General features: G+C 39.4%; 1 long non-coding RNA gene across 8 annotated transcripts in view; it reads right to left on the bottom strand.

The window, feature by feature from the left end:
* Positions 1–13,490, bottom strand: part of LOC128108548 (uncharacterized) — a 188,141-nt gene that overhangs the window by 111,812 nt on the left and 62,839 nt on the right. For 5 of the 8 annotated variants that reach the window (XR_008217519.1, XR_008217513.1, XR_008217520.1 and 2 more), the window contains exon 6: positions 6,296–6,366. This is a non-coding gene — a long non-coding RNA (uncharacterized LOC128108548). Of the gene's footprint in view, positions 1–77; positions 981–2,842; positions 3,787–6,295; positions 6,367–13,490 lie in introns of those variants that run through there. The other 3 variants (XR_008217524.1, XR_008217523.1, XR_008217521.1) reach the window with 2 other exon arrangements.

Below are 13,490 nucleotides of genomic sequence, written 5' to 3' on the forward strand. Positions count from 1 at the left end.
AATAAAATCAAACCTGAACCAGGTATTGGGGTGAACACTGGAAGATCAGAGAGACAGAACAGGCCACAGCCACCTCACCTCGCAAATTCCTCAGCTGATCCTGTTTCCTCGGACTGGAAGCCTCTGAGTCCTCATCCAGAATGAATCTCAGCTGAACTGCTGCTCCAAAGCCTGAAACCTTAACCAGCTAAAAGCTTCTAGTTTCTGATCTTCACGCCTTATATATCTTTCTGTTTTTGCCATCACTCCCTGGGATTAAAGGCTCACTTCTTGGGATTAAAGGCGTGTGTCACCATGCCAGGCTATTTCCAATGTGGCCTTGAACTCACAGAGATGCAGAGGGATTTCTGCCTCTGGAATGCTAGGATTAAAGGTGTGAGTGCCACCATTTTCTAGCCTTTTTTATCTAGTGGCTGTTCTGTCTCTGACCCCAGATAAGTTTATTAGGGTGCACAATATTTTGGGGAACACAATACCACCACATGCATATAATGTTCTTCCTTATGAGCCAACATGGAGTCTGCCTGAAGGCCTTGAAACATGTACTGTCAGAGTTCCTAGCTGTCAGAGTTTCTGATCTTTCGGAGTCTGCCTGAGGGCCTAGCAACAGGTACTGTCAGAGTTCCTGGTCACTGTCAGCATTCCTAATCATGCCCATCCAATGAGGGATGAGTGTCCCCTTTGCTCCAAATCCTGTTCATCATGAGTTCTCACTTGTGTTTCTGATCTTAGTGAATCTATAGATATAAGGTGGAATCTAAGAGTCATTTTGATTTGCATTTCCATGATGGCTAAGGATGTGGAATATTTAAATGTTTCTCTGATATTTGAAATTCTTCTGTTGTGAATTCTCTGTTTAGATCTATAGCCCAGTTTTTAACTGGATTAATTGGGTTTTTTGTTGTCTAGTTCCTTGAGTTCTTTATATATTTTGGAAATAAGTCCTCTGTCAGATGGGGAGATAGTGAAGATCTCGTGAACTACAAAAGAAAGAAGGGCAATGATCTCTAATGCAAAAGTAGATTAATAAAAATTATTCCCCTATTCATAATTTTTAAAAACTCTGAAAATTAGAAATATGTTTCCCCAGTTTGATGGACGGTAGCCACAAAAGGTTGGATGGTGTATGTAATTTAACTGGTGAGTGCTTCGGTGATTTCCTCCTCAGAAAAGGAACAAGAAAAGCCTGTCTGATCTCTACATTGCTATTTATTATAATGCCTGAGGAAGCAAGATAAGAACATTTTAAAGGTTTACAGAAAGGAAGAAAAGTTATAAAAATATTTATTAACACCAAATTACCTATAAAAATTTCCAACTATTTCACACACACACACACACACACGTGCCCCTGTGCTTCTAAATACATAGATAAGCTTGTAAATATCTCCAGAGAAAAATTCAACATATGAAAGATCAATAATATATTATATGATGATAAACACATGGAAATTGAACTAGTAAGTGATAAATTACTGTAGTGCAGAAATATGAAATGTATAGGTATTAATTTGACAAAGGCAATACCAGAGCTATATGATGAAAACTGTAGAGAAAGAAGTGAAAAAGATTCACTGTGTTCATGGATTCTCAGTACTGTTAAGAAGTAAATCTCCTAAGAATTTGCCTATAGTACAGTGCAATTATATCAAAATTCCAAGAAAAATGTTGCATACATATCATCAAACATACCCTAAAATTGACACCGGAAAGGAAAGAAATTAGAATAGTGAAAACTGACACTATGTAATTTAAATAGTTATTATAAAGCTACAATAATTAGGACAATGTAGTATTGGGGAGGTATTTGCTGCCTGCAAATCCCTGTGCTGGATCCTTTAAGTCAAAATGATAGACCTTTTGCTGAGCATAAAATGATGTGTCTGAACATACAGTTATTTTAGTAGAAAACTTTGGCATGATGTGACTTGGCAAGATGACATGAAACACTGCTTGGGGTTACAAGAATAGAAGTGTCTTATTAGAAATCTGAGAAGCATAATGAAGGCATCCAGTATTGATACAAGAATAAAACTTCATTTTAATATAAGTCACACAAGTATAAACACCTTAGTCACATAGTATCTGAAACCCTATCTAAATCCAAGTTACATCAAGCCTTCCTTTACTTCTTGTCTGGTACTTTGATCACTCTACAGAAGAAAATGAATACGTTTTGAAATGGACCATAATAAGCTATTAATTATCAAGAGTAATAAAGAAAAGGAGTTTATGATTTTTGAAATAACCAAAGTGATTGAGTTACTCCCCTTTAATAGATTGGATGATATTTAATTTAGTATGAAAAATAGTAAATTATTATTATTAATGAAATATTTAAAGAATTTATACCGATATCATAGCACTAAAGTACTATTATTGATCATATATTGAAAAATTCCAATTAATATAGTAATTAAATACCACTGACCTTCTGTGGAAAGCATTCACTTTAATATAAATAACAAAACAGTTGTCCCATATCCAACATATTTGAAATTGTAGAACAAACAAGCCTCACCAAATAAAATTAATGAGAATAAATAACTTATGATAGACATATAAATATTAAAAAGGAAGGAATAGAATGACTTGCAGACATTCTGTATTCTTGAAAACTCATTGGTTATATCAGTTGAAAAGCTAAAGAACATCTGTAAATTTAGTAAACTTATAAGAAGTCAATAGCTTTTTTATATTTGAGAATATGAAGAAATATCTCATTCTCTAGAGCAAAGAATCTACAAAAAATTAGTAAAATGATTCTTTAAAATACCTATATAATGGAATATATATATATATATATATATATATATATATATGAGTATTTGAAATATATAAGAAAACAAACCTTTTTTTTAATGCTTGTGTTTTTTCCTGCATGAAGATCTGTGTACTATGTGCTTGCTTGCTGCCCATGTAGACTAAAAGAGGTCATTGAATCCTTTGATACCAGAGATCGAGGTTGTTGTCAGCTACCATGTGGGTGCTAGGATCTGAAATTAAGTCCTCAGGAAGGACGGCTAATCTATTTAGTTACTGAGACATATCTCCAGTCCCATTATTTATTTTAAAGATTTGCTTATCTTTATTTTATGTGTGTAAGTGTTTTCCCTGGATGTATGTAGTGCCCGTGGAGGCCAAAAAGGGCATCAGAACTCTGGAGCTGGTGGTATAGACAATTGTGAGCTGCCATACATGTGCTAGGAGCTGAACCCCAGGAATCTTTTTCTTTTTCATTTGTCGTTATTAAGAAATTTTCTACTCACTCCACATACCACCCACAGATCCCACCTCCTCCCTCCTCCCACCCCCTAGTCCTCTCTCCCAAGTCACACCGCATCCCCACATCTCCCAAATCAAAGTCTCCCATGGGGAGTCAGCAGAGCCCAGCACACTGAGCCTAGGCAGGTCCAAGCCCCTTCCCATTGCACCAAGGCTGTGCAAGGCATCGCACCACAGGCACCGGATTCCCAGAAGCCTGTCCATGCACCAGGGACAGATCCCGATCCCCCTGCCTGGGTGCCCCCCAAACAGTTTTAGCCAAACAACCATCTTCTGTATCCAGAAGGCCTAGTCCAGTCCCATGGGGGCTCCACAGCCACCAGTCCACAGTTCATGGGCTTCCACTAGTGTGGCGGTCATTTCTGCATATCCTCCCATCATGATCTTGATGTCCCTCTCCTGCAGAATTCCTCCTCTCTCATCGATTCGGTTCCCAAAGCTCAGCCTGGTACCTGGCCATGGATCTCTGCATCTGCCTCCATCAGTCACTGGACAAAGGCTCTATGATGACAGTTAGGTTATTTGCTAGACTGGTCACCAGAGTAGACCAGTCCAGGCACCCTGTGGACCACTGCCAGCAGACCAAGGTGGGGTCATCCTTGTGGATTCCTGAGAGCCTCCCCAGCACCCTGCCTCTTCTTATTCCCATGATGTCCTCATATATCATGGTATCTCCCTCCCCGCCCTCCCACTCTGTCCCTGTTGCAGCTTGACCCTCCCATTTCCCTATGTTCTCATCCCCCACTCCTTGCCCTCTGCCACCCCCCCACACCCAGTCTACTCATGTAGATCTCATCCACCTCTCTTTTGCAGGGTCATCCATGTGTCCCTCCTAGGGTCTTTCCCTATTAGCTCTCTGGAGTTGTGGATTGCAGTCTGGCCATCCCTTCCATCTTACACCCATCAGAATGGCTAAGATCACAAACACTAAAGACAGCTTATGTTGGAGAGGATGTAGAACAAGGGGAACACTCCTCCACTGTTGGTGGGAATGCAAACTTGTACAGCCACTTTGGAAATCAATATGGTGCTTTCTTAGAAAATTGGGAATCAATCAAAGACCCAGCTATACCACTCTTGGGCATATACCCAAGGAATGCTCAATCATACCACAAGGACACATGCTCAACTACGTTCATAACAGCATTGTTTGTAATAGCCAGAACCTGGAAACAACCTAGATGCCCTTCAACTGAAGAATGGATAAATAAAATGTGGTACATATACACAATGGAGTACTAATCAGCAGAGAACAATAATGACATCATGAGGTTTGCAGGCAAATGGATGGAACTAGAAAAAAAATCATCCTGAGTGAGGTAACCCAGACTCAAAAGACAAACATGGTATGTACTCACTCATAAGTGGATACTAGATGTAAAGCAAAGGATAACCAGACTGCAACTCACAACTCCAGGGAGGCTACCTAGTAAAGAGGACCCTAAGAAAGACACAGGGATTGCTCAACAACAGAGAAATGGATGAGATCTTCATGAGCAAACTGGGGGTGAGGGCGTGGATAATGGAGGGCAAGGGTCAGGGGAAAGAGAGCTTAGGAGAGTGAGAGGTCACAGCTGGATCAGGAACAGTGTGGGAGAATAAGGAAAGAGATGCTAAGATAAATGAAGACCCCATGTGAATAGGAAGAAGCAGAGTGCTAGGGAGGTCCCCAGAAATCCACAAAGATATCTCCACAATAGCCTACTGGCAATGGTTAAGAGACAGCCCGAACTGACCTACTCTGGTGATCGGATGGCTGAACACCCTAACTGTCATGATAGAACTCTCATCCAGTGACTGATGGAAGCAGATGCAGAGGTCCACGGCCAAACCCCAGGTGGAGCTCCAGGCGTTCAATCGGTGAGAGAGAGGAGTGATTATATGAGCAAGAGATATTGAGACCATGATTGGAAAAAGCACAGGGACAAATAGCCAAACTAGTGGAAACACATGAACTGTGAATCAATAGCTGAGGAGCCCCCATGGAACTGGATCAGGCCCTCTGGATAAGTAAGACAGTTGATTAGCTTGAACTACTTAAGAGGCCCCCAGGCAGTGGGACCAGGACCTGTCCTTAGTGCATGAGCCAGCTTTTTGGACCCTAGGGCCTATGCTGAGACACTTTGCGCAGGCTTGGTGTAGGGAGGAGGGGACTGGACCTTCCTCAACTAAATGTACCAGGCTGTGCTGACTCCCCAGGGGAGCCCTTGCCTTGGAGGAGGTGGGAATGAGGGGTGGATTGGGTGGGAAGGCTGGGGGTGGATTGGGTGGGAAGGCTGGGGGTGGGAGGAAGGAGGACAGGGGAATCTGTGGCTGATATGTAAAATTAAATTAACTATAAAATAAAAATATTCAAAAAAAGACACGTGGATCAATGAAATTGAATTGAAGACCCTGACATTAATCCACACACATATGAACATATGATTTTCGACAAAGAACCCAGGAATCTTAATAACAATAAGTGTTTTAACCACTGAGAAATCTCTCCTATTTCCAATATAATATTTCAAACAAATGAAAAGAAGTCCTGAAAAGATTGAGAGATTTATCACATTTATGAACATGAAATTTGTCTAATGAGTCTATAAGTTGTGTCATTATAATACATTATTAATAATAAAATATATTAAGGACATTGCAAAATCATCTAAGATTTATATAGAGTATAAAATGGATCATGTTCTGATGAGGAAAATTTCAAGGATCCTTCACCTTTTTAATTCTCTTTTAAAGGATTAAACTAGTCAGGAGAGTTGTCTCAACCCTTAAGAGCACTTATTGCTGTTTTTGCACTTTATTGCATTTTATTATGTTTCAGGAGGACCAAGGTTTGGATCTCAGGAACCATATGGTGGTTCAAAACTGTCTGGGAGTCAAGTTCCAGGGTCCCTTACACACTCTTCTGACCTCCATGGACCCAAGATATACATGTGATGCACATACATACATATGTTTACAGTCAACACATTAATATACCTATTTTTGTAAAGAGAGTTAAACAACTTACCTAGAAAGACCAGTTCACATCATTATCTTCAGAACTTCTGAATATTACTTTATTTGAAGCCAAATCTTTTCCTGATGTAATAAGAAGGGGATAATGAAATGAGGAAATTGTTTTGGATTGCTTGGGTGGACAATGAATCTATGACAAATGTGCATATAGATGTGAATTAAGAGGCTATTACACAGAAGAAGAGAAAACCTTGTAAAGCTGGAAATAAAACCCTGGAGTCATTTAGACACGAGCTAAGAAAAGCTTGTGGCCCTCAGAAGCAGGACTGTTCATGGAACAAAACCTCACTTGCAGACTGTCAGGCAAGTGGTGCTGACCACACATTAATTTTGTGCATCTGGTCATTATGAAAGAATAAATTTGTTTGAAGCCAACAAGTTTACAGTATAAAGGTTGCAGAAGCAAAAGAACACAAAGATGTTCCTCCAGAGGCCATATCATTCAGAAAAGTGTTAGCAAGTAAAATATTGTTCTGGAAGAAAATTGAAAACTTAATTATCAATTATATATAAATTTACCTTCCAATAAAGGTGGTTATTTATATAACTATTGTAAATACTGTATATCAAATAAAATGTAATGGAGGAGTTTTAAAAAATTAATTCCAAACTTAAGTATAGCACACAAGCAATACTGTAATGGGTTAAAATGTATATGTTTATATGTTGTACTTTGGGTGCAAGAGTGGGATTCTTAATCAAAGTACAAACCTCAGAAGCTATAATAAAGAATAAGTGATTTACTGGCACTCAGTATGATGATCTCAAGGTTACAGGGAAGAGTAAAAATGAAAGGAACAGGAAAGACAATCTAGAAGAAGTTGGAGGAATGTGAACACTATTTTAAACAACTTTGAAATACAGTTTGCTGTTACCTAGTCAACGGAACATGTATATACCTTCAACTCAGCATATCCCCTCCTAGGTATACCTAATAGTAACTCTTGAAAGATTCAAAGTGTAACTCAGTGGCAGAGCTCTTGCTTGTCTTGTTTCAATACTCAGTACTACAAAAATTCTTTTTCACATGCACATTCAAAGAGATATGATAAATTTTGCACACATAAATACATGAGACAAGCCAAATGTCTGTTAACCATTGTGACACAGTCTACAATCTGAATGAAAACAATTACTTTGACATTTACCAACACTGTGATCTGTAATAATGTAACTTTAGGCAAAAAAGCAACTAATAGGGGATTTAATGTTATGTGTCAATTTTGCTGGTTCATAATATGTCCACATATTTGTCCTAACATTATTCAGATGTATGAAGATGTTCTGAGGAGACAGTACTATTTAATCTGCCTTATTAATCATGAATAAAATTGCCTTCTATATGCTAGATAAGCCTTATCTAATGACCTGAAGGATTTAATAGATAAAAACAACAACAAATCATCTTCACCTGATCAAGAAAGAATTTTCCAGAAACCTCTCTTTGGGCATTGTTTACAATATCAATTTTTCCTATTTTATAGTAGTCAGCCTTTATATCTGAACTGGAATATCAGTTCTTTCGAGAATCCAGATGGCCTAGCTTTCTACTGAAACTACAACCGAGCCTTTTCTGAGTGGCTAGCTACTGATCTATGCAGCAGATTTAGAGCATCACATCCTTCAATACCCTATTCAAAAACCTCCTTCTATAAAATCCAACATTCTTTTGCTTCTGAAGCATCACAACTAATATGATACTCTATGATTTCATTTACATAAAATCACAAAGTAAGTAAAAAATAAGTCATTCTGGAACACATACAAGTGGTAAAACAATACAGAAAAAAAATACAGGGGCTGAGGAGGTGGCTCAGCAGACAAAGTACTTGCTGAGTAAGCATGAGTGTCTCCATCTGGAACCCAATAATTCATGTGAAAAAAACAAGGCATGGAAGAGCACACCTGTGGTACCAGTATTGGTCATGGACACAAGAGGATCCCTGGGGCTTGCTGGCTTACCAGTATAGCTTAAATGGAAAATTCCATGTTCAGTGAGAGACTGTATCTCAAAGTAATAGGTGGAAAATGATGGAAGAAAACATCTAACATCAACATCTGTCCTCCAAAATATATTCCCAGGCAAGTACATTTGCACACACACATAAGCACACACCTCTACCAACACCAACAATAGTTAAAAGATATTAAAAGAGAAAAGAAAGAAGACAAGAAAATAACATTTATGATAATCATGGTACTAGTTACTTCATGAAGGGAAATGGGCCTTTTAAATTACTGATAATACCTCACTTCAAAATACCTCATTTCTGAACCCAGGTGCCAAATTCATACATACATGTTATTTGTTCATCTTTTTTTTTAGCTATGTAGATATATTCTCTTCACAGATACCTAGATCCAGACACACACAGTCTAAAAAGTAAATGTGGAGAACCACAAAGATAAAAATTGACAGCACATAAATCTTGGGCTAATACTAAAGTGGTGAAGGTTAACTTAAACAAGACAATAAATCTCAGAAAGTATGAGAAGAAAGAATAATAGATTCAGCTTTACAAAATAATAGATTTTAAATGATATGATACAAGATATGTAAAGCTGAATGACAGATAATATTCCATATCTTATACTTGACCACAGAGCTCACATTAGTAACAATGGACTTTTTCAGTTAAAGAACTTAAAGAGCCTGACTTTAGGTAGAGTTCTGGGGAAGTCCAAAAACAATAAAGAAGATAAAGAATGTCACTGGAGACACATAAAGATGTTCAGCCTCTCCAGCTAAAACATGAAACAAACTCAATGCTTCACCATGTTCACATGGTGATATTCTCTATAGGGTTACTAGCCTCATTTTCTGTTACACCGTGTATACAACATATAAAATTTTCACATGCAGAAAAATCACAGAGAATGTTCTAACATAAGAAACAGTGTGAACAGTTTATGTATGCATCTGACCATGCTCTGATATGACACATTTATTACAGTTGATCAGAATTTTACAACAGTAGTAACTAATGTGTTAAGGGCATAGATTGAAAATGCAAACAGCATTCATGAAGAGGCAAATAGGCAGAGACATGGAGAATCCAAGAATATGGAAAAGAATTAGTAATCATAAATTTCTCTGGCAGGTAAAGATAAAATAATAAAAAACAATCAGCTGTGGGACAATTGTAAAAATGTTAAACATATTCATAATGGGAATATAAGGAGCTTATAGAACATAGCACATGACATTGAAGGGACAGTATTAAGAAATGTATGTGTATTTTATGAAACTTATTCCTGGGGAGACATGAACTACCCCCAGACAGAGAACTGATAACAGATCAAACTGTGGATACCAACTAAGGTCAACTTGGTGAACCACTGCGTTTTATTGGAGTTATTTATAGGAATACTGGTGAGTGGTTGCTTACAGAAGTAGAAATAACTCAAAGGCAGTGGCATTGCTGAAAGCACACTGGCATATGCAGTACCTCACAAAGCTGGAGGCCTGAAGTGCACTGCAAACCCTGCTGGCAGCTCAACAGGTTGAAGCACGTTCTTTACAGACAGCCCAGTTTGTCTGAAACTCCCCAAGTCAGTTCATTTTGTCTGTGATTTTTCCAGGTACCTTGGATGTTCTGAAAATGTCATTTAGCTGTTCTTACTGCTTATGTATGCTTGGATAATGAGGGACTTAGAAAACCTGGTTATTTTCAATAAATGAAGCTATTGAGCTTTTTGCTTACTGATCTTAATGGAGTTTCCTACAAGATGAAATGTTCTGCCTCCCTTTAGAATAGCCTGTTGCTTCACCCTATCATCTTTGAACACCATGTTTCCTTTTTTTATATATTGAAAATATATTCTTTTCTCATACTATACAGTCTGAGCACAATTTCCCCCACCACCACTCCTTCCAGCTACTCCCTCCCCCTCCCCTCTCCCTCAGATTCACTCCCTCTCCGTTTTTTTCTTCAGAAAAGAGCTGACCTCTAAGAGACAACAGCCAAACATGACAAAATAAGAAACAATAAGACAAGGCAAAAGTACCACATCAAAGCTAGACAAAGAAACTCCATAGGAGGAAAAGAGTCTCAAGGAAAGGCAAAACAGTCAGAGGTACGCCCACTTCCACTGTTAGAATTCTCATAAAACACCAAGCTAGCAGCCATAACATATATGCAGAGGACCCATGCAGGACCTGCGCTTGCAACTTCAGTCTCTGTGAGCCCATATGAACCCTACCTAGTTGATTCAGTGGGACATGTTCTTCTAGTGTCTCCATCCTTTCTGACTCCTACAGTCTTTCCTCTTCCTCTTCTGCGGGGTTCCCCAAGCTCCAAGGAGAGCCCAGTGGAGCCCTCCAATTTATACTCTTTCAGCATAATGTTTGGTTATGGAGCTCATACCTGCTCCTATATGCTGCTGGGGGAATTCTCTTTGGTGATGATTGAACAAGCTACCCTATTGAGTATAGCAGAATATCATTAGGAATCATTTCACTTCCTTTTTTGCTAATCATGTTTGGTCTTCACTACGTCTCTGTGTTATCCAGTCTCTCATATCCAGTCTCAGAGTAGGATATGGGCTCTTTCTTGTGGCATGGGCCTCAAGTTAAACCAGATATTGGTTGGCCACTCTCACCTGCTTAATGTACTGGGGCAATGATGACACAGGCAGGACATCCTGTTTCTTATGGAACTCCCCTGCAGGATGGAATTCTCTCACCTTTCTTCAGAACATCTTCTGTCATAATGACCTTCCCTCCAAGGTGGAAGCTTGGCACAGCAGTGTAGCTAAAGTTTTCCTGCCTGGCCCACAGTCAGGACAAATCTCTCTCACCTGCCAGTCCCACAGCCACTCAGACACAACCAAGTAAACACAGAGACTTATATTGCTTACAAACTGTATGGCCGTGGCAGGCTTCTTGCTAACTGTTCTTATAGCTTAAATTAATCCATTTCTATAAATCTATACCTTGCCACATGGCTCGTGGCTTACCGGCATCTTCACATGCTGTTTGTCATCATGGCGGCTGGCAGTGTCTCCCCCACCCAGCTTCCTGTTCTCTCAGTTCTCCTCTCTGTTAGTCCCGCCTATACTTCCTGCCTGGCCACTGACCAATCAGTGATTTATTCATTGACCAATCAGCAACACATTTGACATACAGACCATCCCACAGCACTTCCCCTTTTCTTTTCTTAAAAAGGAAGGTTTTAACCTTTACACATCTCCCAAGTCAGCTTGGTATATTTGGGAATTTGGGCGTAGCTTCTCTTACTACATCCTGCTGGAGGGGGGCGCTGTATCTTATGGGGACACAAAGAATATTTTAGGATTATGGAGAAGTCCATGAGGGTGTATCGTCTGAGCCAGTTGCCTTGAAACGGTTCTGGATGTTGGATCATCTGGGCTATGGTGTCATCGGAGACCTTTCAGGTGATCTTGGCTGGTCAAACCTGATGTATCTTAATCTGGAACAAATCCATAGCCTCTGGCTTTCTGTGGAAACAAAAGCAGAGCCTCCTTTCCAAAGCAACATATCATTACATCCAAATTTTGAAGTCAAGGTACCTTTAAAATATACATTTTGGCATAACTCAACAGCTTTTGTAATCAAATGTTTTTCTTCAGTTACAAATATCAAAGAGAACATAATCCAGATTCTCTGTGTGGTAGCCATCTTTACGTGGCTTATTTTTTTTATATTAGCTTGAGCCTATTGCTTTAAACTGAAGCCTTCTAAGCCTGAAACGGTGCTGGTGCTATGGCTGCTGGCTCCGCCCACTTTAGCTTCCCAACATGGGGGTGGTACTTTACCACCAGCTCTGGGAGCTATTGTGGGTCTATGCTTTTATCCAAGCAGCATGTAGCCCAGAAACCTCTTTTTTTGTTTTGTACTAGCAAAGTCTAAATCCACCATGCAGCTTAATGTGCCACTTGCAGAGGCCTCATTCCTGCCATAAGGCAGGTCGAGCGCGGTCGAGCGCGCATGCTAGGAACCCGCCATAGTAGCTCAAACACACAGGCTGCCACTAGCTTGAAAGAGACAGCTAGGAGCTGCTTTTAGCTCTGTTTTAGAATCTTTTTACTCAGGTTTTAGGTGGAAACTCTTGCCAACATGTTGGGCGCCATTTGTAGCTAAAGTTTTCCTGCCTGGCCCACAGTCAGGACAAATCTCTCTCACCTGCCAGTCCCACAGCCACTCAGACACAACCAAGTAAACACAGAGACTTATATTGCTTACAAACTGTATGGCCGTGGCAGACTTCTTGCTAACTGTTCTTACAGCTTAAATTAATCCATTTCCATTAATCTATACCTTGCCACATGGCTTGTGGCTTACCGGCATCTTCACATGCTGTTTGTCATCATGGCGGCTGGCAGTGTCTCCCCCACCCAGCTTCCTGTTCTCTCAATTCTCCTCTCTGTTAGTCCCGCCTATACTTCCTGCCTGGCCACTGACCAATCAGTGATTTATTCATTGACCAATCAGCAACACATTTGACATACAGACCATCCCACAGCACAGCAGTATGTTACAGGAGCTTAAAACCAGGGTCATACACACACATCCTCAGCCCTCGAGAGTGAGAAACTTTTAGTAAATTAACGCTGAACACCAGACAAAATGTCTAAAAAACCAGGAAGCTTGGAGAGCACACAGTAGTATAATGCCAGAAACACTACCAAACCCATAAGAAAAATAGATACAGCTATATGACAGTGGAACTAAAGAAAATGAACTAGCAAAGTAACTCTTATAGGAACCAGGTAGGGAAGGAAGTATAACCTTAAATGTACAAGAATAAAGGAAAGAATGGACTCTGGTCTGAAACCTGAAAGCAAAATGAGAATAGAGTGTAAACTGAAGACGTTGAAAGAAAAGACAAGCAATATTCTGGGAAAAATTATTTTCTATATATACATCACCATTAAACCAAATTTTAATGACCTAAAACATTAAGTAAGTGCCTATTAATTGATGTGAAAGAAAACAACCTTTCCCCGTCGAGGGAAAAGTTCGCCAGAGTATTAGAAATAGATAGTTCCATCAATTGTTAGTTGGGATATGATATGATTTTGAAGGACATTTTGTAGTATGTTGTAAAGATAAAAGTGGACCTAGCAATAGTAGTTTTAAACTGTGATAAAGAAATATTCGAACTTGAACCCAAATAAACATGTATAAGTATGTTTACTGCAAGATTCTATAAGAAAATACTATC

Source organism: Peromyscus californicus, unplaced genomic scaffold (assembly GCF_007827085.1).
Source record: "Peromyscus californicus insignis strain IS unplaced genomic scaffold, ASM782708v3 Scaffold_10__1_contigs__length_136768540, whole genome shotgun sequence".
Lineage (NCBI taxonomy): Eukaryota > Metazoa > Chordata > Mammalia > Rodentia > Cricetidae > Peromyscus > Peromyscus californicus.